This window comes from Hordeum vulgare, chromosome 6H, assembly GCF_904849725.1.
Source record: "Hordeum vulgare subsp. vulgare chromosome 6H, MorexV3_pseudomolecules_assembly, whole genome shotgun sequence".
Taxonomy (NCBI): domain Eukaryota; kingdom Viridiplantae; phylum Streptophyta; class Magnoliopsida; order Poales; family Poaceae; genus Hordeum; species Hordeum vulgare.
The window spans coordinates 225,489,873-225,513,942 of record NC_058523.1 but is presented as its reverse complement, the minus strand read 5'-3'; the positions used below and the strand labels follow the sequence as shown (position 1 = coordinate 225,513,942).

General features: G+C 45.4%; 1 pseudogene; it reads right to left on the bottom strand.

Annotated features, from left to right (window-relative positions):
* Positions 1–17,106: 17,106 nt before the first annotated feature.
* On the bottom strand, positions 17,107–17,803 carry LOC123405328 (annotated as a pseudogene).
* Between the last annotated feature and the right edge of the window lie 6,267 nt (positions 17,804–24,070).

The following is a 24,070-nucleotide window of genomic DNA, read 5'->3' as shown; positions in this document are numbered from 1 at the left end:
GCTAGTAGCCCCTTCCCCCTTTGGGTCGTCCTTGGTTTTCGGTCGGTTCAATCGCGGGGAGGTACGCCCGAGGTGGGCCCTGCCGATGCGGAGTTGTGAAGATGTCCCAAGTTTCGAAATCTTCTCCGCATTCTCCTCATCAGGGCAGCCTGCGCATCAAGGCCGGCTCCTGAGCATCGCGACTCAGGATCCTAACTGCGCTCGTACCCCCTTCCCGCTTTGGGCCGTCCTTGGATTCTGGTCGGTTCAATCGTGGGAAGGTACACGCGGGGCAGGCCCTGCCGATGTAGAGTAACACAGCAAACATGACAGGAATAAGGCAATGAAAACATTCAAGCATTCAGTTATTACAAACCATGACCAAGTTCATGAAAACGCAAATAAGTTTAACGCCTCCACGAGGCATGATGTGTATTGTAGGAAAATAACAGGGATAGGAAATGAGGAGGAGCCGCCGTCGGTCGCCCCCACCGCAGGGTGTTGGTCGTCGACGTATGAGGCATCGTCTTCCCCATCGTCGGCTTCGGCGGCACCTGGAGACAACGGAGCTGCGACGCGGGCGAACCTCCTCATCAACGCATCCATAGGGCCCTTCACTGCATCCGCGGCACGGTCGCGGGCCTCGGCAAGAACCGGCATGATCATGGAGCTTAGATCAAATTCTGGCTCGCGAAGATGAAGATGGCTGAAGACGCGAGTCGCAGCCGCGAAGAAGAGGTCACGACACTTGTTGTCCAAGATCTTATCCACCTGCACGATAGTGGTATCCAGCGCTGCGACTAGCCTCTTCACGAGCACGGAAAAACCACCCTCCGAGGTGGCCAGAGGCTCATGGAACTCATCCCGGCAGAGGGAGCGGAGCATCGTGCGAAGCCTGATCTCAACGTCAGGGAAGCAGGCCAGCTCCACGGTCTTCCTCTCCTTGGCCGCGGTGAGAGCTTTCTCCCGGGCGTCAAGGAGGCCCTTCCTCGAGGCGGCCTTCACGCGGGCTTCCACCTCTTCACGGCGCTCGACAGTCGCCTTTGCTTAATTAAGCGCCTTCTCCCACGCGGCGTGGGCGGCCTCGACCTCCCTCTCGACCTTCCTCATCTCGACTGCCACATCACCCACGGCGGTGAAGGCCGCATCCAAGAAACCTTGGGTAAGCACCGGGGTCTTCTGAATCTCCTCCTGAAGAGTCTCCAGCGTTGGCGCGGGTGGTGCTGCCGGAGGAGCAGCATCATGAAGAAAAAGGGGCCCCGAAAACTGCTCAACAATTGCGGGCATCAATACCTCAAGAGCCTGAGGACCCTCGCAGGCCTGCCCCCCGGGCAGCGGCATACCCACGGTCGCTTCAGGATGCATCAGGGGCTCGGGGGGCTTGACGGCCAAGGTCAGGGTGGCCGCCCCACGAGCCTACTCCTCCCCACCCGCAGACAGCCATGTGGTGACGAGAGCAGGCGGGGCGTCGGGTGTCACCTTCGTCTTGACCGTCTTCTTCCTCTTCACTCCCGGCGAGACGACATCCCTGGACATCAAGTAAGAAGGGGTAAATCAGCCAAGCATAGACAATAGACTCACAAGGTGTGCCCAAGCAGGTAACATACTCTTCGACATCGCGCCATCTCTTCCTTATCTCCGCCCCGGCAACAACAGAGGTAACAGGGGGCCCCCATGGAGGGAGTCGACCTCGGCACCTTGGATCTCCCGCCGACAGAGGCAGGGTGCGCCGAGGAGGGCTCAGCCCCGAGCTTCCGGGAAGCAATCACGCATAGATACCGCATGGCGCGCGTGGTCGGCATAGGCCCCGTGGAGGCCCTGGCCAGGCGCGAGGGGGTCCCGGTGGAGGTATCACCAGTGGCGTCATCATCCTCGAGCTCACGTAGAAGGACGGATTGCGACGGGAGAGGCACGCTCGCCGCACGGTCATCGACGATCTTCTCCAAGCCCCCTTCACCGGAGGTGTCGCCGGATGACACCTCCACCGAAACAGATCCCTCAGCCGGGAGGAGCCCCCGCTCGGTGAAGATAGGCATCGCAACGACCAGGTTGGCCAGGTCATCACGACGGTATAACGGACCCACGGCCTCGGGAAGGTCACCAGGGTTGGATCCCAGCAAAATCGCCACAACCCTTCTCAGGTCCTCTATGGGGAGGTCCCGGGACCGGCGCCGGAGCTCATCGTCCCCAGCCCAGTACTCCCACAGGGGCTTAGAGTGTTCGTGGAGAGGCGCGAAGCGCTGCGCTAGGAACACCTTCACTATCAGTCCCCCGGTCATCCGCTTAGCACTAATGTCGCTGGAAAAGTGCTCCAGCACGGGCACAATCCGAGGGTCGGAGAGCTTCGCCGAGCTCCACGCGGAGGTCTTCTCCAGCAACTCCTTCGGCTCTTCCAGCCAAGGTTTGGCATCCTTGAGGCACATAAGGACCGAGTGGTGCCTGAAGTTCTCCACCTTCTTCCCGGCCTTCAAGAGCACGCTGCTTCTCTCGACCACCATGAAGGAAATGCACGCTGACAAATGAGCGCCACCGTGCAGGCGCAAGCTGAAGAAGTGGCGGAGGAGGGCAAACGAAGTCTGCATGCCAACGGAAGCCTCGTAGTAGAAAGCAAAGACGGACAGAAGCAACATGGAGTTGGGCTGGAGATGAAGGGCTTGGATCCCATAGTGGTCCAAGACAGCTGTGAAGAACCTCGAGAAAGGCGGCACCAACCCAGTGTAAATACTGTGAAGGAAGAAGGGGTATATCACCCCGTGCATGGGCCGCACCTCTACAACGCTAGGCCAGATCAGGGTTCGCCCGTGCTCGCTGGACTCGGCCGCGGTCCATGGAAGCACGAGGATGAGATCCGCATCCTTGGAGAGGGCACAGTCCAGGAGCAGAGAAGCCGGGGCTGGACCATGCCCCTTTGGCTTCTGCTTCCGGTGGGCCCCATTGCTGAACTGGCAAGGATTACGCGGCGCTGGATCTGGGAGGCGCCGGTTGGAGTCAGATACCAAAGAAGAAAGGCGAGTACGGAAGAAGGAAAGCAATAAGGCATCGAAGCTACAAGCAGGGCACCTAATAAGGGGGCAGAGATAGAGGGCAAGGAGGACCCGACACAAGCCGCGTGACGCATGCTGGACTGGCCCACATGCATTTGAGGGCCCATGGCGCCTCATGCTGCCCCCCGAGGCTCCGCCCCGAAGCCAACCTGAGCACTCCGCGGGCTCGGGAGCTACTATCAGCATTCTGGGAATGGGGGTACCGAGACCTGCCTACCTACAACCCAGGGCTGGCCCACTTCATCAACGCAACATCGACAGGAACATGACCACCTTGGACAAGGCCCTCATGAGGGGACAAGCCTCATGAGGAAGAGCGACACCAATACCCGCACGGGGCATCCTCAGGACCCCTCCAGAGCGGCGGATATTTCGAGGCAAGGTCGGGCCTGAGGAGTCAAGGGTGACGCCAGGGAAGGACAGGCGAGAAGTAGATGACATGACTAGACAGTTTCCTCTTTAGTGCAAAGGAGGGGGAGCGTCCCAGGGTTGCAAAGGCATCTTCCAAAGGTTTCCCTTCTGGTGCAACAAAGCCGCCGCCGCAGGCCAGTAGGGAAAACGTCATCCCCGAGCCCGCCTCTGCAGCGCGAATAGTTACTTTGCAGGCAAAGACCGCCTTTGGGCAGGGGAGCATGTTCCCCTGTTCCCCTTCAAAATTGGCTGCTGTGGGATCCCTTCACTCCGAAGCTATGAGGGAAGAGGACCTGGGCCTCTGCTATAAATAGAGAGGTTAGGAAACTTTGTAGAGGGAGAGATTGGAATGGTAGAAGAATACAACTAACCACTTAGCCTCTGGAGGCTCGAGAGCATTGTAGTAGTTCATCCACCACCTCCGTGAGAGGCAATCCACTAAAAGCAGGAGTTGGGTTTTATGCTTCGCAACGGCCCAAACCTGGGTAAACTATTGTGTCTTGTGCTACCCTTGCCAACGAGTGAGTCCTTCGTCATTTGCATCGAGTAGTGCTCTAGGCGAGGCTAAGCAGGGAGATACCTTCGTACATGCCCCAGTGTTCGAATCCTTAGGGTTTTGCGGAGCCCGAAATCCGACAATACCGTGACAAGATTTCTAAGGAGTTCAAAATAGATCAGCAAAGAACGAGTTCTTGTCTTTATAATATGGTCTGGATATTTAGTAAGACTCAAAACCGGAACACGCCAGAAGAGAGAGAAAGGATGAAGGTTGTCCCCTATGCATTAGCCGTAGGCTCTATAGTATGCTATGTTGTCTACTGCACCTAAAGTGTGCCTTTCCATGAGTCAGTCAAGGGGTACAAGACTGATCCAGGAATGGATCACTAGACAGCGATCAAAGTTATCCTTAGTAACTTGTGAACTAATGAATTTTTCTCGATTATGGAGGTGGTAAAAAGAGTTCATCGTAAAGGATTACGACGATGCAAGCTTTGTCACTAATCCGGATGACTCTAAGTAGTAAATCAGATTCGTATAGTCGAGCAGTCATTCGAAATGGTTCCAAATGGTGCATGGTAGTAGCATCTATAGGATGACATAGAGATTTGTAAAGCACACACGGATCTGAAAGGTTCAAACTCATGGACTAAAAACCTCTCTCACAAGCAAGATATGATCAAACCCCATGGGTGTTAGATTCTTTACAATCACATAGTGATGTGAACTAGATTATTGACTCTAGTGCAAGTGGGAGACTGTGGGAAATATGCCCTAGAGGCAATAATAAATTGGTTATTATTATATTTCCTTGTTCATGATAGTTGTCTATTGTTCATGCTATAATTGTATTAACCGAAAACCGTAATACACGTGTGAATACATAGACCACAACATGTCCCTAGTGAGCCTCTAGTTCGCTAGCTCGTTGATCAATAGATGGTCATGGTTTCCTAATCATGGACATTGGACGTCATTGATAACGGGATCACATCATTAGGAGAATGATGTGATGGACAAGACCCAATCCTAAGCATAGCACAAGATCGTGTACTTCGTCTGCTAGAGCTTTTATAATGTCAAGTATCATTTCCTTAGACCATGAGATTGTGCAACTCCCTGATACCATAGGAGTGCTTTGGGTGTATCAAACATCACAACGTAATTGGGTGATTATAAAGGTGCACTACAGGTATCTCCGAAAGTGTGTATTGGGTTGGTACGAATCAAGACTGGGATTTGTCGCTCCGTGTGACGGGGAGGTATCTCTTCGCCCACTCGGTAATGCATCATCATAATGAGATAAATGTGACTAAGGAGTTACCCATGGGATGATGTGTTACGAAACGAGTAAAGAGACTTGTCGGTAACGAGATTGAACAATGTATAGGGATATCGACGAATGAATCTCGGGCAAGTGTCATACCGGTAGACAAAGGGAATTGCATACGAGATTGAGTGAATCCTCGACATCGTGGTTCATATGATGAGATCATCGTGGAACATGTGGGATCCAACATGGATATCCAGACCCCGCTGTTGGTTATTGGCTGGAGAGATGTCTCGGTCATGTCTACATGTTTCCCGAACCCGTAGGGTCTACACACTTACGGTTCAGTGAAGCTAGAGTTGTTATGGGAATCGTATATGTGGTTACTGAAGGTTGTTCGGAGTCCCAGATGAGATCCAGGATGTCATGAGGAGTTCCGAAATGGTGTGGAGGTAAAGATTTATATATGGGAAGTGCAGTTTTGGTCGCTGGAAAAGTTTCAGGGTTTATCGGTATTGTACTGGGACCACTAAAAGGGTACCAGGGGTCCACCGGGAGGGCTACATGGGCTGAAAAGAGAAAGGAACCAGCCCCTAGTGGGCTGGTGCAAGACAAGAAGGAAGCCCAACACGCATAAGGAGGCCAAGGAGGACAAACCCTATAGGGCGTGGTGGCAGCCTTGGGTGGCAAGCCACCCCTAAGGCATCGTCCCCTCCTCCATCTAGGGTTGCCACACGTCCTAGGGTTTCCCTATTGGTGGCACACCCCCTCTCCCTCCCTCCTATATATAGTGAGGACTTGGGAGGGCTCCACCCACCAGATTCTATCTCCCTCGATGCAGCCCAACCGTTCCACCTCTCCTCTTCCGCGGTGCTTGGCGAAGCCCTACCGGAAAGCCACAGACTCCATCGCCACCATGTCGTCATACTGCCGGAGTTCTCCCTCAACTTCTCCTCCGTCCTTGCTGGATCAAGAAGGAGGAGACATCCACGGGCTGTATGTGTGTTGAACGCAGAGACACCGAACGTTCGGTGTTTGGATCGGATCACCACGAGTATGACTCCGTCAACTGCGTTCATAGTAACACTACCCCTTGCGATCTTCAATGGTATGAAGATGCTCTACCTCACTCGTTGTTGGTTTCTCCTAGATGATCTTTTTGTGAGATAGGATTCTTTTTGATTTATTACTACGGTACCCAACAAAGTTCGTACTAGAGAGTGGCTTGGAAACAACACCCTTGATTAGTCACATGATTGTACAAACCCCGGGTGCAGTAATGAGGACCAAGATAGGGTGTATAGGAGTTGGGATGAACATCAACGGGGTAGACTTCTTGGCGGGTCTCATCGTCCTTAAGTCGCAAGGCTTCGATGTGATCCTTTGCATGGATTGGTTGACCAAGCACCAAGACTTGTTGGACTTTGCCAAGAGGACGGTTACAATGAACAATAGCCAAGGAGTCGAGGTTAAGTACGTTCCCAACCCTACCTCCAATGAAGCTCCTCAAGTTAATTGCCTTTCGGGAGTTGAGATGTTTCAACTGCGAGAGGAATGTGAATACTCATATGTCTTTCCTGACAAACTCCCCAGAATGCCACCTGGTCTTGACATTGAGTTCATTATGGAGCTAATGCCTGGAGCAGGACCCATCTATAAGAAGCCCTATAGAATGGGATCCGAAGAGTTGGTTGAATTGAAGGAGCAACTGGCTGAGTAGCTCAGAGAAGGTTTCATTTGTCCTAGAACCTCTCCTTGGTAATCACATGTTATATTTGCGTAAAACAAGGATGTAACAATCTGGCTTTGTGTTGATTATTGTTCTCTCAATCAAGTCACAATAAAGAACAAGTATCTGCTCCCCAAGATTGAAGACATGTTCGATCAGCTGAATGTTGCCAAGGTGTTCTCCAGGATCCATCTCAGGTCTGGGTATTACCAGTTGAAGTTTAGAACCGAGGATATCCCGAAGAGGACATTTGTGCCAGATATGGCATGTATGAGTACAAGGTCATATCATTTGGGTTAACCAATGCCCCAGCCTACTTCATGTACCTCAAGAAAAAACTCTTCATGGAGTATGAAGACAAGTTTGTCATCATCTTCATGGAGGACATACTCGTCTTCTCCATGTCTAACGAAGAACATGATCAACACTTGAGGATGGTGCTGGAAAAGCTTTGAGAACACCAGCATTATGTCAAGTTCAGCAAGTGTGAATTCTGGCTACATGAAGGGGGTATTTGGGCCATGTGTTGGCAGCAAATGGATTGTCAGTTGACCCTGCCAAGATTGAAGCCGTGAGGAAGTGGAAATCGCCAATCAATGTGAAGGAAGTCAGAAGCTTCCTCGGACACGTGTGATACTACTGCAAGTTTGTCGAAGGATTCTCAAGCATCACCCGCACTATGACTCAACTCTTGAAGAATGATAAGAAGTTCGAATGGACATCGAAATGCCAGGAAAGTTTCCAAGAGCTCAAGAATAGGTTGACCACGGCCCCGGTTCTTGCCACCCCCGATATTCACAAGGAGTTTACGATATATTGTGACACATCAAGGACTGGGCTTGGTGGTGTCCTGATTCAAGAGGGCAGATTCGTGGCATATCTTTCTAGGCAACTATGTTCTCACGAGGAGAACTACACTACTCACGATCTAGAGTTGGCAGCGGTGGTTCATGCTTTTGAAGACATAGCGACATTACCTTCTAGGGAAGCGATGTGAGATATACACATACCACAAGAGTTTGAAGTATATTTTCACTCAAAACGAATTGAACATGAGGCAATGTAGGTGGTTGGAGTTGATCAAAGATTATGACCTCAGTATTCAATACCACCCAGGAAAGGCCAATGTGGTAGAAGATGCCTTGAGGAGGAAGGTGTGTTCCTTGAATGCTATGATCAAGGAAAGGCTACCCACCAGGATATCGTGCGAACCTTGAAGTGAATCCTACATTGATGAATGATATAAACGAAGCTCACAAGGGACACGAGAGCATCAAAGGTATCAAGAAGAAGATCAAGGATGGAAAGGCCCCAGGATTCTCACTTGATGAACAAGGAGTCGTTTGGGTTGGGGACCGCATTTGCGTACCCAACAAAATTGTGCTCAAGAACCTGAAATTGTAGGAAGCACAAGACACTCCATATTCCATCCACCATAGAGGAACCAAGATGTACCAAGATCTAAAGGCATGACTCTGGTAGCTTGGCATGAAGAGAGAGATAACCTCTTATGTTTGTAAATGTGACGTAGGCCACAGGTTCAAGGCTGAGCATCAGCGACCCACTGGACTGCTACAACCTCTCCAAGTGCATGAATAGAAGTGGGACAAAGTCGGGATGGATTTCATCTCTTGTCTGCCCAAGATTAAATAAAGGACATGATTCCATTTGGGTCATTGTCGACCACCTGACCAAGGTAGCACACTTTGTTCCCGTCAATACAACCTATGGTGGGAGCCAGCTAGCCAACCTCTACATTAATCACATCGTTAGACTTCATGGGGTTCCTAAGGATATTGTGTCAAATCGTGGCACCCAGTTCACCTCGAGGTTTTGGAAGAAGTTTCACGAAGCTACGGGAACCAAGGTATCCTTCAGCTCCACTTTTCACCCTCAGACCGGCGAAAATACGGAGCGAGTAAATCAGATACTCGAGGCCATGCTCTGTGCATATGTCTTGGCATGTGGAGCCAAGTGGAAAGATTGTTTTCCCTTTGTCGAATTCTCCTACAACAACAGCTATCAGTCCAGCCTCGAGATGGCACCAATTGAGGTGTTGTATGGTCACAAGTGTCGCACCCTCCTCAACTGGTTAGAAAACGGAGAAGGGATGGTCTTCGAACCAGATGTCATTCATCAAGCAGAAGATAAAGTTCAACAGGGAACGCATAGAGGCCGCCAAATCAAAACAAAACATCTACGCTGACTCCAATCGCCAATATATGAGTTTCGGTGTTGGGGACTATGTCTATCTTCGAGTCACCCCTCTCAAGGGAACAAAGTGCTTCCATTTCAAGGGGAAACTTGCACCAAGGTACATTGGCCCCTTCGAGGTCAACGCAAGGCGGGGAGAAGCTGCCTACCAACTAGAGCTACCATCCGAACTTTTGGATGTGCACAATGTTTTCCACGTGTAGAAACTCCGGAAGTGCCTCCAAGTTCCCAGCCGCCCTAAGTTCTACAAGGATATCGATCACCGAGCCATCGATGTTCAGCCAGACCTCACTTATCGTGAGAGACCAATCCACATCCTGGACGAAGCCGAGAGTTGCACCACAAGACACACCATCAAGTACTACAAGGTCTAGTGGAGCAACCACATGGAAGCTGAAGCAACATGGGAGAATGAAGACTACCTAAGATCGGAGTTTCCTTCCCTTTTTAGCGCATAGCCTAGAAAATATCTTTTTAGACCATAGATGGAGACCCTCACATTAGCAGTTGATACTCGCTACTTCCCTTTCGGGAAGATGATATTGCCAAGAGTTGGACTTTGATCCCATCACCGGAGGATGGAACACCACAGAGGTTCCAGACCTACTTCAACCTCTCTGCCGACAGTCTGGCTCACAGCCATAATGGTCATAATTTTTGTAAGACAATACAGACTGGGATCACTGTACACGTGCATTTGGTGACTATGGCTTATGAGTCAGGGTCCCCACAAAGCTGGTATCAGAGCCATCCTCACTGTAGGAAGACTCAGGTAGGATGGACGTTATATAGGATAGAACTATTTTGAAAAACTATACCTAGTTTCTAAATGCAACAGTTTCTATACTTCTCATCTCTTCGAGTCCCTTTTACAACCTTACTAACTCTCCTCCCTTCAACTTTTATATATGGCCATCATACCTGAGGACCTCCTCGCATTCGGCTTTCCTCTAAACCTTGAGGATAGCCTCGAGAAGTTCCACTTTTTCTGACCTCCCATTTTCCTTTATCATGAGCACTCGGTCCATGCCAACACAAAAGAGTACCGTGTTGATGTTGTCGTGAAGGAAAACGGCTCCCTGACGAGTTGGCTTCTTGAAGGACCAATGTGTAGACCCTCATGATCCTAGTCGAGACGGCTCCACGAAAGGCACTTATCCACATTAGAGACATCATACCGCAGATGGTTGATGAGACAGCTACTCGCCACCTACATTTCAGGAAGGATGATATTAGCGAGAGTTGGTTGTTGGTCCCATCTAAGGAGGATGGAACGCCACTTAGGTTCCACACATACTTCAGCCTCTCCACCGACAGACTAGCTCACAACCCGATTAAGGAGTCTATGAAGCTCTGCAAGGAACTTCACCACAGCCGAGATCTACTTCGACAAGCCAGATCAAGTAGGATGGGGCCCCAATGGACGACCAGTTATCGCTTACACGGGAGTAGTGCCCAAGCTAGAGATGCACCAGTTCAGGGAACATCTCAGCATCGTCGCATGAGTGCCAAGGAGTACAGTGGGATCTTCACTGGTCCACCTGTGAAGCGTCGTCGGGGTGGACCTCCTCGTTCTCCGACCCTCTCAACCAGAGATGACACCCACATGGATGATGAAGATCTAGAGGAGCATGAGTATGATACCGAGCACTCCACCACTTGAGACCGAGAAGCCTTAGGGTAGGATAACTCATGTATCCCTCATGCGAAGTCGAGTCCGTGTAATGGTTCACATGAAACCATGTGTGTTTGTTGTTTGTTTTGTTGTTTGTGTTTTGATGCAAGTCGCGCTTTTTTACTTAGGCAACATTAAGCGACTACATCTCCTATCTTATCTTAAAGTTATGTGTTGGGTCTTTTGACCTTTGATTGTGACACTTGCCCTATACGAACCCCGTTAGGCGTGTTTCTCTCTTGTTGTTTTTTCCTTCCCTCTATTCTAGTTGTTTGACTTGGCTGCTCTAAATAGGATGGTGACTGCGACCCACACAAGCACTTTTGGCAACCCAGTGCTGGCAATTCTAGCCAGCAGTTGTTGGCAGCTGGAGATCACCAGGAGCAGCCACACGGCAATATTCCCTGCCACCGCCTCCACCGAAGAACATGAACATAGCTCAGTTGCTCCAAGTTCTCCCGGAGGAACACCAAGCCAACTCCGCTGCAATGCAGAAGATGGCTCAAGTACTTGCGAACAACCAGCAGCAAGGTAGGAACAACAATGGTCGTTCCCCTCTATTGGAGTTCATGAATAATTCTCCTATGACCTTCATCGAGCAACTAAACCTTTGGATGCTGATGATTGGATCTGCACCATCGACGACCTCCTTACACTGGTCAACTTGAATGAGGACCATGAGAGGGTGCTCTATGCCTTTCACTAACTCAAGCGTACCTCTAGAGCTTGGTGGGAATGATGCAAGGATATGCAAGGTGACCGTGTGATCACCTGGGCTGATATCAAGCAAGGATTCTGCACTGCGCACATCCATTGTGTGGTTATGGCTATCAGGAAGCGGGAATTTCGAGCGCTAAAGCAAGGAAGTAGTTTTGTCAAGGAGTAAGTGCAAAAATTGAACCTCTTGTCAAGGTATGCACCTGAAGATGTCAGCACTGAGGCAACCAACATAGAACGCTTCATGGAAGGACTCCAACAAGCCCTGCAGTATCACCCATAGTCTACGACTGCTAGACTTTCTTCGAGATCGTGAACAAGGCCCTTATGCTTGAAGACAAGCATTGTGCCATGGAAGACACATGTAAATGCAAGATGATCAACAACGATAGTTCCAGCAACCAGAAGACTCACCGTGGCAACCAGCCCCAACGAAGGCAAACTATCAACCTCAGTAGGCCAGGACTCCTACACCTCGTCTAAGATGCCAGCCTCAGCAGTATGCCAAACCCAGGCCGGCGTACAACAACCCCAATAACAACACTGGTGGCAAGTCCAACAAATTCAGGCAGGTCACATGGTTCGGTTGTGGTCATCCTGGAAACATCTCAAAGGAGTGCCCTAACAAGAGGCCTGGTGCGCCATGCCCCAATGCGCCAGACCAAGGACAAGGTCGTGGAGCGCCACCCACGAATCAAGCTCCCCACAACCTACCCAACAATGGCAAAGGTCGTGTGAATCACTCATTGCTGAAGAAGCCCACGAAGTGTCGGATGTTATACTAGGTATGTTCCTTGTCAACTCAATCCCAGCAACAAATTTGTTTGATTGTGGTGCTTCACATTCTTTTGTTACCAAAAAGGTTACACTAGAGAGTGGTACAAATCCTACACCTCTGGGTATCCATATGATTGTACAAACCTCGGGTGAAGTATTAAATACCAAGATAGGATGAAAAGGAGTTGGGATTAAAATTTATGGGATAGACTTTTCAGCAGATCTTATCATCCCGATGTCGCAAGGATTGAATGTGATCCTTGGCAAGGATTGGTTCACCAAGCACCCATGCTTGCTAGAATGTGCCAAGAGGGCTGTTACCATGACCAATGGCCAGGGAGTTGAAGTCAAGTATGTTCCCAACCCTACGTCCACAAGAGCATCTCGGGTCAATTGTCTGCCGGGAAATGAGTTGGATCAAGTGCGAGTAGTATGGGAATACGTGGATGTATTTCTTGATAACTGGCCGGAATGCCTCCTGACCGCAACATTGAGTTCATCATTGAGCTAATTCCTGGAGAAGGACCCATCTATAAGAAGCCCTATAGAATGGGATCTGGAGAGTTGGTCGAATTGAAGGAGCAACTAGGAGAGCAGCTCAGAAAAAGATTTATTCACCCTAGTGCATCTCCTTGGGGGTCACCTGTCCTATTTGTGTCAAAGAGGGACGGAACTATCCGACTATGTGTCGATTACCGTTTTCTCAAGGAGGTCACAATAAAGAACAAGTACCCACTCCCCAAGATTGAATACATTTTCGAACAACTGAATAGTGCCAAGGTGTTCCCAAAGATCGACCTTGGGCCTGGGTACTACGAGCTGAAGATCAGACCCCAAGATATTCCGAAGACGGCATTTTTGACCATATATGGCGTGTATGAGTACAAAGTCATGTCATTTGGGTTAAATAATGCCCCAGCCTACTTCATGTACCTCATGAACAAAGTTTTCATGGAGTCTATGGACAAGTGTGGCATTGTCTTCATCGATAACATACTCGTCTTCTCCAAGTCTAAAGAAGAGAATGAGCAACACTTGAGGATAGTCCTCGATAAGCTTTGAGAGCACCAGCTTTCTGCCAAATTCACCTAGTGTGAATTCTGGCTGCATGAAGTTAGATTCTTTTGTCATCTGTTGATGGCAGACGGATTGTTAGTCAATCCTGCCAATATTGAAGCTGTGACTACGTGGCAATCTATGACCAATTTGAAGGAAGTCAGAAGCTTACACGGACTCACGGGATACTACCGCAAGTTTGTTGAAGGGTTCTCAAGCATCGCCCGACCAATGACTCACCTCTTGAAGAAGGACAAGAGGTTCGAATGGACCACTATAAGAAATATGCTAATACACGACGCTATATATTCATTGCTACATCGCCATGGTTTTTAATTTACGACGAAAAACGAAGCGTCGAAAACGAAGCGTCAAAAACTGACAGCAACGACGTTTTGATCGAAATCATCATAACTTTTACGATGATTCCGGGATTGTCGTAACCTTTACGACGATCCTAAATCGTTGTTGGCAATCTAAACCAGTCCTACGTGGTAGTCCTACGTGGCAAAATTATGACAAAATCAAAACGTCATGGTTGAAATCAGCCCAACCCACTTCAATTGATCACATAGCTGGTTTTATTTTTTTTGGCTTTTTATTATTGGGCTTATTTTTGGGCCTTAACCTATTTACAGCCACTTCTAGTAATTTTTTTTTCTGATTTTTTGTATCATTATAATTTGGGCCCTGGCCTTTTAGTGCCGAAATACATTTGGTCCAGTTTCAGTTTTGGCCTTTTTTAATTTTTGAATTCAGCAACTTTTTGTTCGAGAACTTGGTTTCATTTCTATTTGTTGGGTCTTTTCAATCCAATTATTTGTCCAATATTAAATCCAAAACTATTTCATATTCTAATCAAGAAAACTCCAAGTCGAATTAAAATCATCCATCATATAACATTACATAACACAATAAGTCATCTCCTAAATACATTTCCTTACACAGGAATATAGAAAAAACAAACCGAATTACACAATAGAAGAATGGCACATCTGCTACTGTCACTACAATGGGCTTCATTCCACTCTCCTATGAGACATGCTCGAGATGCGACAACTTGTCGTCCTACAAGTAGACTCTCCTCCAATCATCTCTATCCGAGCCTCAAAGAGCAGCAAATACAATTTTATTTAGCAGACAACCAAGAAATCAATCAATAAGTGATACATGTTTGTATTTTCCACATCAAGCACCTTTAACTTTGCCATTTGAGAAGGCACAGGTAGATTCGTTATTCCAGATAACAATTGTTCCCTCTTTGTAGTTTCCTCGACTTCCATCTCCGGTAAGAGCTTTGATGACAACATCACAAGCAGTACTGCGATACTCATATAGGTCAAACAAGAAAAATGATGTGATACTAGTAGAAAATGAAGAAAAACTCTATGCATCGAAAAAAATTAAGATGGGACAACTAAATTGCAACGCATCAAACCAACTTATAGAAATCAAAAATAGCATTTTGGTAGTTCATTTGGTACTGATTCCTATCAGACTTATTTATCCTTGAAAAAAACTTACAACAACAACACCAGTATATGAAACTAGACAGGGTTCTTCGTATAAGATTCACGCGTAAAATAGCATTTTGGTAGTTGATTTGGTATTGATTCCTGTCACACTTATCTATCCCTGAAAAATCTTACAACAACAACACCAGTATATGAAACTAGACACGGTTCTTCGTATAAGATTCACGCCTAACTGAAACTGATATATCTGAGTCCATTTATAGAAACATCATGCACCGCGCGTAGGTCATGATGACTAAAGAACAAAGAGCGAGCAGCATCAACATTGGGAAACAGACCAACTTTTGCGAGAGGAAACCACGGGTGCAAAATCGACACAGAGAAAGAGGATATGGTGGGTTCTTCATGTGATCAATACCCTTCGCATATATTTAACTCACACGTGATGAAACTATATGCTTGTTTCACAATAGCTGATCTTGAAGGTACAAATACTATCAAAGGAGATCAAAATACAGAGTTCGTGAAAATTTTGGCTCGGTTAAGATGGTATATAGTGGTATCAAACCAAATTGTTTCAAATCTACCAATATGAAGTTTTAAGCAATGATTAAATATATGCCCCACCATGCACAGTTCTAAGAGTGCTAGGCTATAGACGCCAAACCATAACCTGCCTTGTTCTTTTTAAAACACGAACCCATTTATAGATTTTTTTTATAAATGAAATGACATTAGTACAGCAGAAGAGAATCAACAAACTAAGCAACCATCAAAATCCTAATGAAGTGGTGTCCCAATGATACGAAAAACGATTAGCAAAAGGCTTTGTATCCAAGACATATATTAAATGAAGACATAGTTGTGATCATGTATTGCAAAATATTATACTAAGACATAGTCGTGGTCATATTAAGGACAAAAAATGAACCATGTAGATTACATATTCTTGGACTGACCCAAGAAAGGATAAGTACAGAAATGGAACCACATGATCAAAAAACAACAACAGATATTTCAGAAGACACGAAGTAGGCCTATGGAAACAATCAAAATTCAGCTTACAAGGCGTGGAGTAGTCAAACTTATTCACTCGCTCTTCTTTGAGATGCTTCAGGGCAGACCTTCCATATATATAAAATTAGGATGCTGGGACAAGTCATTTAAAAAAATTGAGGTTCACCATGGGAGTATTTACTGGTGACAACATTTCCAACAAACAAATAACTGATAGCAACATAGCTCCCTCAAGCATAGATAGTTGGTGTTGTATTAAAATAGCAAGAATAATACCAACCTTCGCTGAGTGCAGCCAAGAGTGAATATTTTTTTTTAGACTGTCAATTCTGGTGAGCCTAAAAACAAAGCAGGAGCAAAGTAAACTAACGAGAATATAGTAGCAATATAGTAGCCCAAAAGAGAATATAGTAGCCCAAAAGAGAATATAAGAAATATAGCTCAAATACATAGAATGTTATACCGGTCCTCGAGTGGAACATAGGGCACCCAGGCCATTTTCATCGCCCTCATTGGTACTATTTCTTCATTTTCCCTTTGTATAAAATTTTACCAATTTTGTCTGATGGAGGGAATGGGCAAATCAACCTGTAGAGGAGTAAGAAATGCAAGAGAGTCAAATAAAATCCATCAACCAGTGAACAAACAAGAAAGCTACCACATCTTCAGGAAGTAAAACAATTAAACAGTCACAATTAATAGATACACCAATATCTGTGAACCTAATGTGCACTACGGTTTCAATGCTATCAGCATCTCCAGGGTTTGTAGGAGAAAAAGTGAACCGCAGGCAAAATATTCATACTTAAGACTGAAAAACAATGGTAGATGTTGTTCTTAGCAGAATCCACACCAGCGAGAGTTCTATGTGCATGACTTAGCACAACTAGGAAAGTAAAATAGGATAAAGATAAGCAAGACTAAAAAATACACGTTAGAATAGCGGAACATAATCTCAGTAACCTCATTAATGTTAGTTGGCAAGATTAATGGAGCAAGCCATTTAATCATTGTCTACTCATGAAAGAAGATGCAACTATTAATCATAACAAATACTCATGCATTTCCCCATCGAGTGTCGTTGGTCACTTTTACCTTTATGTACAAACGAGCAAGGGTCATTACTCATTACATGCAACATACTATATGTTTTATGTAATGCATTTATAATGAAATATAATATGACTGGCAAAATCATGAGAAAACATGCAACTGAGAAAGACTTTAAGAAATGCATCTTTGTATCAGTACACTTCAGAGCATTAAATAGAATACCAAAGACAATGAACAGAAAATCTCGCAGGTAAAAGGAATGGATGGAAACTTACAACAACTTATTCCGACGTCAAGGTATACTTGTCCCAACGATCACCACGTCCACGTACTCGTGGGTGCCCGCCGCCGGCATGCTGCTGCTTCTTTCCCACGACGATCTGCAGAAGCGTGTGTCCAATGATAACAACAACAAAAATGTCAATCTGTGTTGCTCAACACTCTTTTGTTCGACAGGAATCTATAGAACACACTCTGAAATATCCAAGCAAGGCAGGGGCACTCACCGGCATCGAACCCTCTCGCATGGAGCCGGTTGGCGATATGCTTCCTGACCCTTTCACCGCCAGCGACATTTGGCCCCGCACCCACGGGCGCGCGGATCCGCACCGCTGTCGCGTCGGTCACCGCATCTGCCAGCGCCGATCACAGCGCGTCAGCCCATGTGGTAGCGGGCCGCGGTGCCATAGCTTCCTTGGCGACGGCGTCCTCGCCGTACTCGTTGTAGAATTCGTCCACCAGCTCCACCAGGGCGTCGTCGTCGTGGATGTCCTCCTGTCCGGCGGCAGACGGCATGGTGCTGCTGAAGAACGGGTCGCACAGCCGCGCCCTCGCTGCCTTGTCCAGCGCCATCGTGGCCTTCTTGTACGACGTCGGCAAGGACTCCATGATCGGCGGCTTCGGTGGTTGCTATGACGTCAGAATAAGGATAGAGATTGGACTCGCCGCCGCTCTTGTGATGGCCATCCATTCATTCCTTGTACTCCCGGCCCGAGGAGGTCTTCTCCACGGAGAGCGCCATGGAGAAGGTTGGTGGATCGGATTTGGTGGAGGAGGAAGAAGAGTGATTGGAGGGAGGGAGGAGAGGAGGCGGCGATGGTAGAGGGTGGGGGTCGGGGGCGAGGAGGTGGCCGACGGTGGGATCGGGGTCGGGGCTAGAAGATTGGATCGAGGGGAGAGAGGGAGGGGAAACTTTGGTTGGGTTGCGACGGAATGGAAGAGTGATTCAGATCTGGACCGAGTGAGGAGAGGGGGCTGCTAGGGTTTGGGTTGCATTGCTAAGACCTGAGAGGTGAATGAGAAACGTTGGATCTTTCGGGTGTGGACGGTTTAGATCGGTTATAGTGGGGTGATCCGTGGGAAGAGCCATGATTGGTTCAGAAAATTTATGATTTAAAATATTGCATGAAAAATTAATTTCCCATTTTCCGAGTACCCAAAATGAGTTTTTTCGTGAAGGACCTACCAAATATTTGTTGCAAAATTGTACAAAATCATTTTTCTTAACTTTTAAGTCTTATTAAATGTACAATTGACCAAATGGTTTGGTGTCAAAAGCTTTTGATCCAGCTCTCGTGAAAAAGACAAATTTCCTTTGATTCAGCTCGAAGCAGGTCAAATTTGAACTACAACTGCTTGATAGATTTCTCTTTCATTTTTCCAAAAATCATTTCTAGTTACATAATTATCTATTTAATCAGAGAAACACCAAACGTTTTTGCAACATTCAACCACTAGCTAGGGACGGTCATGCCCGCCGTTTTGACCACATTTTGAAGTGGGCATGCAAAATTCAAAACAAATTTGAAAAAATGGAAAACCATCGCATTGTGACATTATATGTGACAAAGTTACCAGGTAAAATAATAATCTTGTAATATGGCAATTATTTTTAAAAATTGCTCTTAGAAATGAGCTATCATGTGTGAAGATTCATGGCTTTCAAGCCAAATGATCAATCTTATGGTCATATTCATGGCATAGTTTGTTAAAATGATCTCCTATTGTGCCCAAGGGTGTGTGTTGGAATGGCAAACAATGTTGCCTAAGGAAGTTTTCATTTTCTTTGGACGGAAAATTCATTTTCCATTTTTCGAGTACCCAAAATGAGTTTTTGTGTGAAGGACCTAGCATATATTTGTTGCAAAATTGTACCAAATCATTTTTTTAACATGATAGGACATATTTAATGTACAATTCACCTAATGGTTGGGTGTCAAAAGCTTTGATCCACCTCTCGTGAAAAAGACAAATTTTCGTTGAATCAGTTGGAAGCGGGTCAAATTTGAACTACACCTACCTTATAGTTTTCTCTTTATTTATTCCAAAAAAATTTTTTAATTAAAAAATTATCTAATTAATCAGAGAAACACCAAAATATTTCCATGATTCAACCACTAGGTAGGAACGGTCATACCCGCTGTTTTGACCGCATTTTCAAATGGCCATGAAAAATTAAAAAAAAATCAAAACAATGGAAAACCATTGCATTTTGTCATTATATGTGAGAAAGTTACCAAGAAAATAATAAACTTGTGATACGACAATTTGTTTAAAAGTGTTCTTAGAAATGGGCTATCATGTGTGAAGATTCATGGCTTTCAAGCCAAATGATCAATCTTATGGCCACATTCATGACATGGTTTGTTGAAATTATATAATACAATGCACAAGGGTGCATATTGGAATGGCAAACAATGTTGATTAAAGAAGTTTAAATTTTCCTTGTATGCAAAAATTATTTTCCATTTTTCATGTGCCCAAAGTGAATTTTTTTGTGAAGGACCTACCATATATTTGTTTCAAAATTGGACCAAATCATTTTTATAAAATACTAGGCCATATTTAATTTACAATTGACAAAATGGTTGGGTGTTAAAAGTTTTTATCCACCTCTCATGAAAAAGACAAATTTATGTCGATTCCGTTGGAAGAGGGTTAAATTTGAAATGCAGGTGCATTATAGTTTGCTCTTTATTTTTCCAAAAATCATTTATAGCTACATAAGTATCTATTTAATCGGAAATAAATGGTGTGGTGGCTTGACGTCGAGGTTTGGATGGTGGTCGACGGCCCCAACTCCAGAGCGCGTGAACTTGCATGCCAGCCGCATGGTCACCGCGGGACCGTTGCGTTGCCACGCGTTCTGGGTGGAATAGGCATGTCTGGTGGGTCGGACAATTCCTCCGTAGGTGTTAGGAAGAAGAATATAATAGAAGAATCTCACGAGGAGACTGAACTAAGCACAAACATGAATTAGCAGCCAAGTGTTTGATTAGCGGTGCGGGTAATGAACATATACAATGGGCCTAAATTGTGGCTAAGGATGATCTTCTACTAAGGAGACTCTCATGGTAAATTTTTAGCTCAAATGGATGAACCTAGCTGGCACTTGCTTTGCAAAGTAACACACTGTGCAGAAATATGGATGTTGAAGCTGGGATCCAATGAATGAATGGATTGAGCTGAAATTTGGTGTATGATGTTAATTTGGGCATATGAAGGCACTATAAAAAAATTATACCATTTGGACATGCCAAAGTGACACTTCCTTCACAATCTGCCAATCTGGGCTCACATAGTTGATTGGATTGAGCTGAAATTTGGAGGAGGATGATAATTTGGACACATTAAGGCACTGTAAAAATTTCATAAGATTTGGATAAACAAAAAATGTACTTCCTTCACAATGCTTTCTACTGAGCAAAATATTGGGGAAAATATTGAGGGAAATTGGCTGAATTAAATGAGCTAAAATTTGGTGGAGTGAGGTTATACGGTCAGTTTTATTCCGTGGTAATTTTTCATCAACTATAAAGCACTATAAAATGTAGTTTCTTCACAAAATCAAACTATAAAGCACTATAAAATGTAGTTGCTAAAATTTTGTGGAGAGCTATGTTTTCGGCACATAGAAAATGTGGAAAAAATTCAACTCATCAGGATATTCCTATCTAGTACTTCCTTCACAAAGCTGTTAGCTAAACACAAACTTTGGAAATTTGCTAAGAATGATTTATTAGGCAAATGGTTATGAAATTTGTAATGACGCAATGATTTGGATAGGAAAGAGTGCCAAAAACATATGAGGGTAATAAAAGAAATAGAAATAGCACTTACTTCACTTACTTCACAAAGTGCTATTCTGAACAGAATAGGAAAATGAATATTGCTGAATTATTTTAGAACTATGGAAGGAAGGGTTTTCACATATTTGAGGAATATATGATCAAAAGTATTTATGAGAATTTTTCGAGAATTTTTGGAATGACAGAATAGTAGGTTGCTTCCCAAATTAGGATGAGGTGGGATAGAATGGACCCATGAGTGACATCACAACATAGATAGAACATATTACGATATTTTTATAATCGTCGTAAAAGTTATGACGATGTCATCTTATGTGGATACGACGTTTTTGACTCACATCGTTGTAATTTATATGTAGATTTGATCCCCTCAAACGGCTTACGACAATCTCGGATGAAATTGTCATAGATTTATGACGAATTCATCAACGACATCTTAAAGAACGTCATGTATGAGCATATTTCTTGTAGTGGACGCCAAAGTGCGAGGAAAGTTTCTAGGAACTCAAGAAAAGTTTGAAAACGAACCCAATTTTGGCCACTCCTGATATACTAAAGGAGTTTTTGATATAGTGTGATGCATCTAGGACCGGTCTTGGTGGTGTTCTCATGCGGGGAGGCTGGGTCATGGTAGATCCATCCAGACAACTACGCCCTCATGAAGAGAACTACTCCACTCATGATCTTGAGTTGGTAGCAGTGGTTCGAGCCTTGAAGACATGGCGACATTACCTCCTGGGAAAGGAATGTGAGATACACACAGACCACAAGAGTCTGAAGTATACTTTCACTCAAAAGGAATTGAACATGAGGCATCAAAGATGGTTGGAGTTAATGAAAGACTACGACCTCATTTTTCAATACCACCGAGCAAAGGCCAATGTGGTAGCTGATGCCTTGAGAGGAAAGGATTGTTCCTTGTATGCTATGATCAAGGAAAGGCTACCTGCCTTGTACGAAGAACTTGAAGACTTTAGGTTGGAGCTAGTTGCACCAGGATTTCTAGCCAATCTTGAAGCAAAGCCTACGCTGATGGATGATATCAAGGAAGCTCAGAAGGGACACAAAGAGCATCAGAGGCATCAAGAAGAAGATCAAGAAAGGCAAGGCCCTAGGATTTTTAGTGGATGAACAAGGATTCATGTGGTTTGGTAATCGCATATGTGTACCCAACAAGGTTGAGCTCAAAAACTTGATCCTGCAGGAAGCTCAACACACTCTGTATTCCATCCACCCTTGTGGGACCAATATGTTCCAAGACCTCAAGGTAAGATTCTAGTGCATGGCATGAAGAGAGAGATAACTTCTTATGTTGCTAAGTGTGACATTTGCAACATGGTGAAAGATGAGCATCAGTGACCCACTGCGCTATTACAACCTAGCAAAGTCCCTAAATGGAAGTGGGACAAAGTTGGGATGGACTTCATCACCGGTCTACCCAGATAAAGCAAAGGACATTATTCCATTTGGGTCATTGTCAATCACCTGACCAAGGTAGCCCATTTCATTCCCATCAAGACTTCTTAGATGGACTCAAGCTAGCCACTCTCTACATCGAGTGTATTGTGAGCCTCCATGGAGTTCCCAAGGAAATCGTGTCAGACCGAGGTACTGAGTTTACCTCAAGGTTTTGGAAATAGTTCCAAGAAGCCATGGGAACCAAGCTATCCTTCAACACTGGTTTTCACCATCGGCAGGCGAGAAATAGAACGAGTAAATCAAATACAACAGGACATGCTCCGTGCCTGTGTTTTGGCATATGGAGCCAAGTGGGAAGACTGTTTCCCCTTTGTTGAGTTCTCCTACAACAACAACTATTAGTCTAGTCTTCAGATGGCACCATTTGATTTGTTGTATTGATGCAATTGTCGCACTCCTCTCAACTGGTCGGAAAACGGAGAAGGACTAATCTTGGGACCACATGTTCTGTGTGAAGCTCAACAGCAAGTTCGACTAGTCAAAGAGCGTCTAAAGACTACCAACTCAAGACAGAAGAGGTACGCCAAAACCCATCGCCAAGAAGTAAACTTCTATGCCGGAGACCATGTCTACCTACGAGTTTCAACTCTCAAGGGAAATAAGTGCTTCCAGGTCAAGGGAAAGATCATGCCAAGGTATATTGGCCCCTTCAAGATCATCGCAAAGCAAGGAGAAGTTGCCTACCAGCTAGAGCTACCTTCTGAGCTCTCGGATGTGCACAACATTTTCCACGTGTCACAACTCCAGAAGTGATGGGGTAATGGCCCCTGGGTATACCAAAGCGGAGGAAACCCTTCTCCAAGACATTTGGGGGCCGGATGGCCCCCTGGGCCGGCTGGTAGCACATAACCTACCAAGTCGTCGTGTTTTAGGTCGGCTGGCGACAGACAGCCCGTCCAGTTATGTCACACCATGTTTTCAATTCACTTTCAATGTAATTTCAAAATCTGAGTTTATTACCACTTTTCAAAAACCAATGTTGTGAGTACGATGGTTTTCATTGTATGCATGTATGCTTTATTGAGTGGTATCGAAAACCACATTTTTTGTAACATAAATATTCCCAAAATTTCTTTTCTTATTTTTGGCTATTTCAAACCTTGCTTTGGGTTGCACTACAAGCCCTTGGCAGCAAGGGAGTGCTCTTACCCAAAGATGGTGATCTGGTTCTAAAACTATTTTATCCCTCCAAAACCATAAAATAATTATTTTATAAATTAATTTACTATTTTATTTGCATGTCCATTTTGAGGCTAGAAATGATATTCGTATATGGAAAACTACTTTTCTGCCTCAGAAAAATGTGAGAAAATTTGGAGATACTCAGAGGACATATATTTTCCATACATAAGATTTTCAACCCCTATTTATATTCAAATTATTTGAGAAAAACCTTGAAACTCATTTTGTCTGTTTTTATCTTTTGGTTTACAATAAAATCCTAGAAAATTCCAGCAACTTTCTCAGGCTCTATTTAGTGGACACACCAAGTTTCACCTCATTCCAAGGTGATTTGGTTCACTAAATAATCCTAAAACCCTCTCTATCGAGAACCAAGTTGAAATATCTCTGCATTGCAAAGTTTATC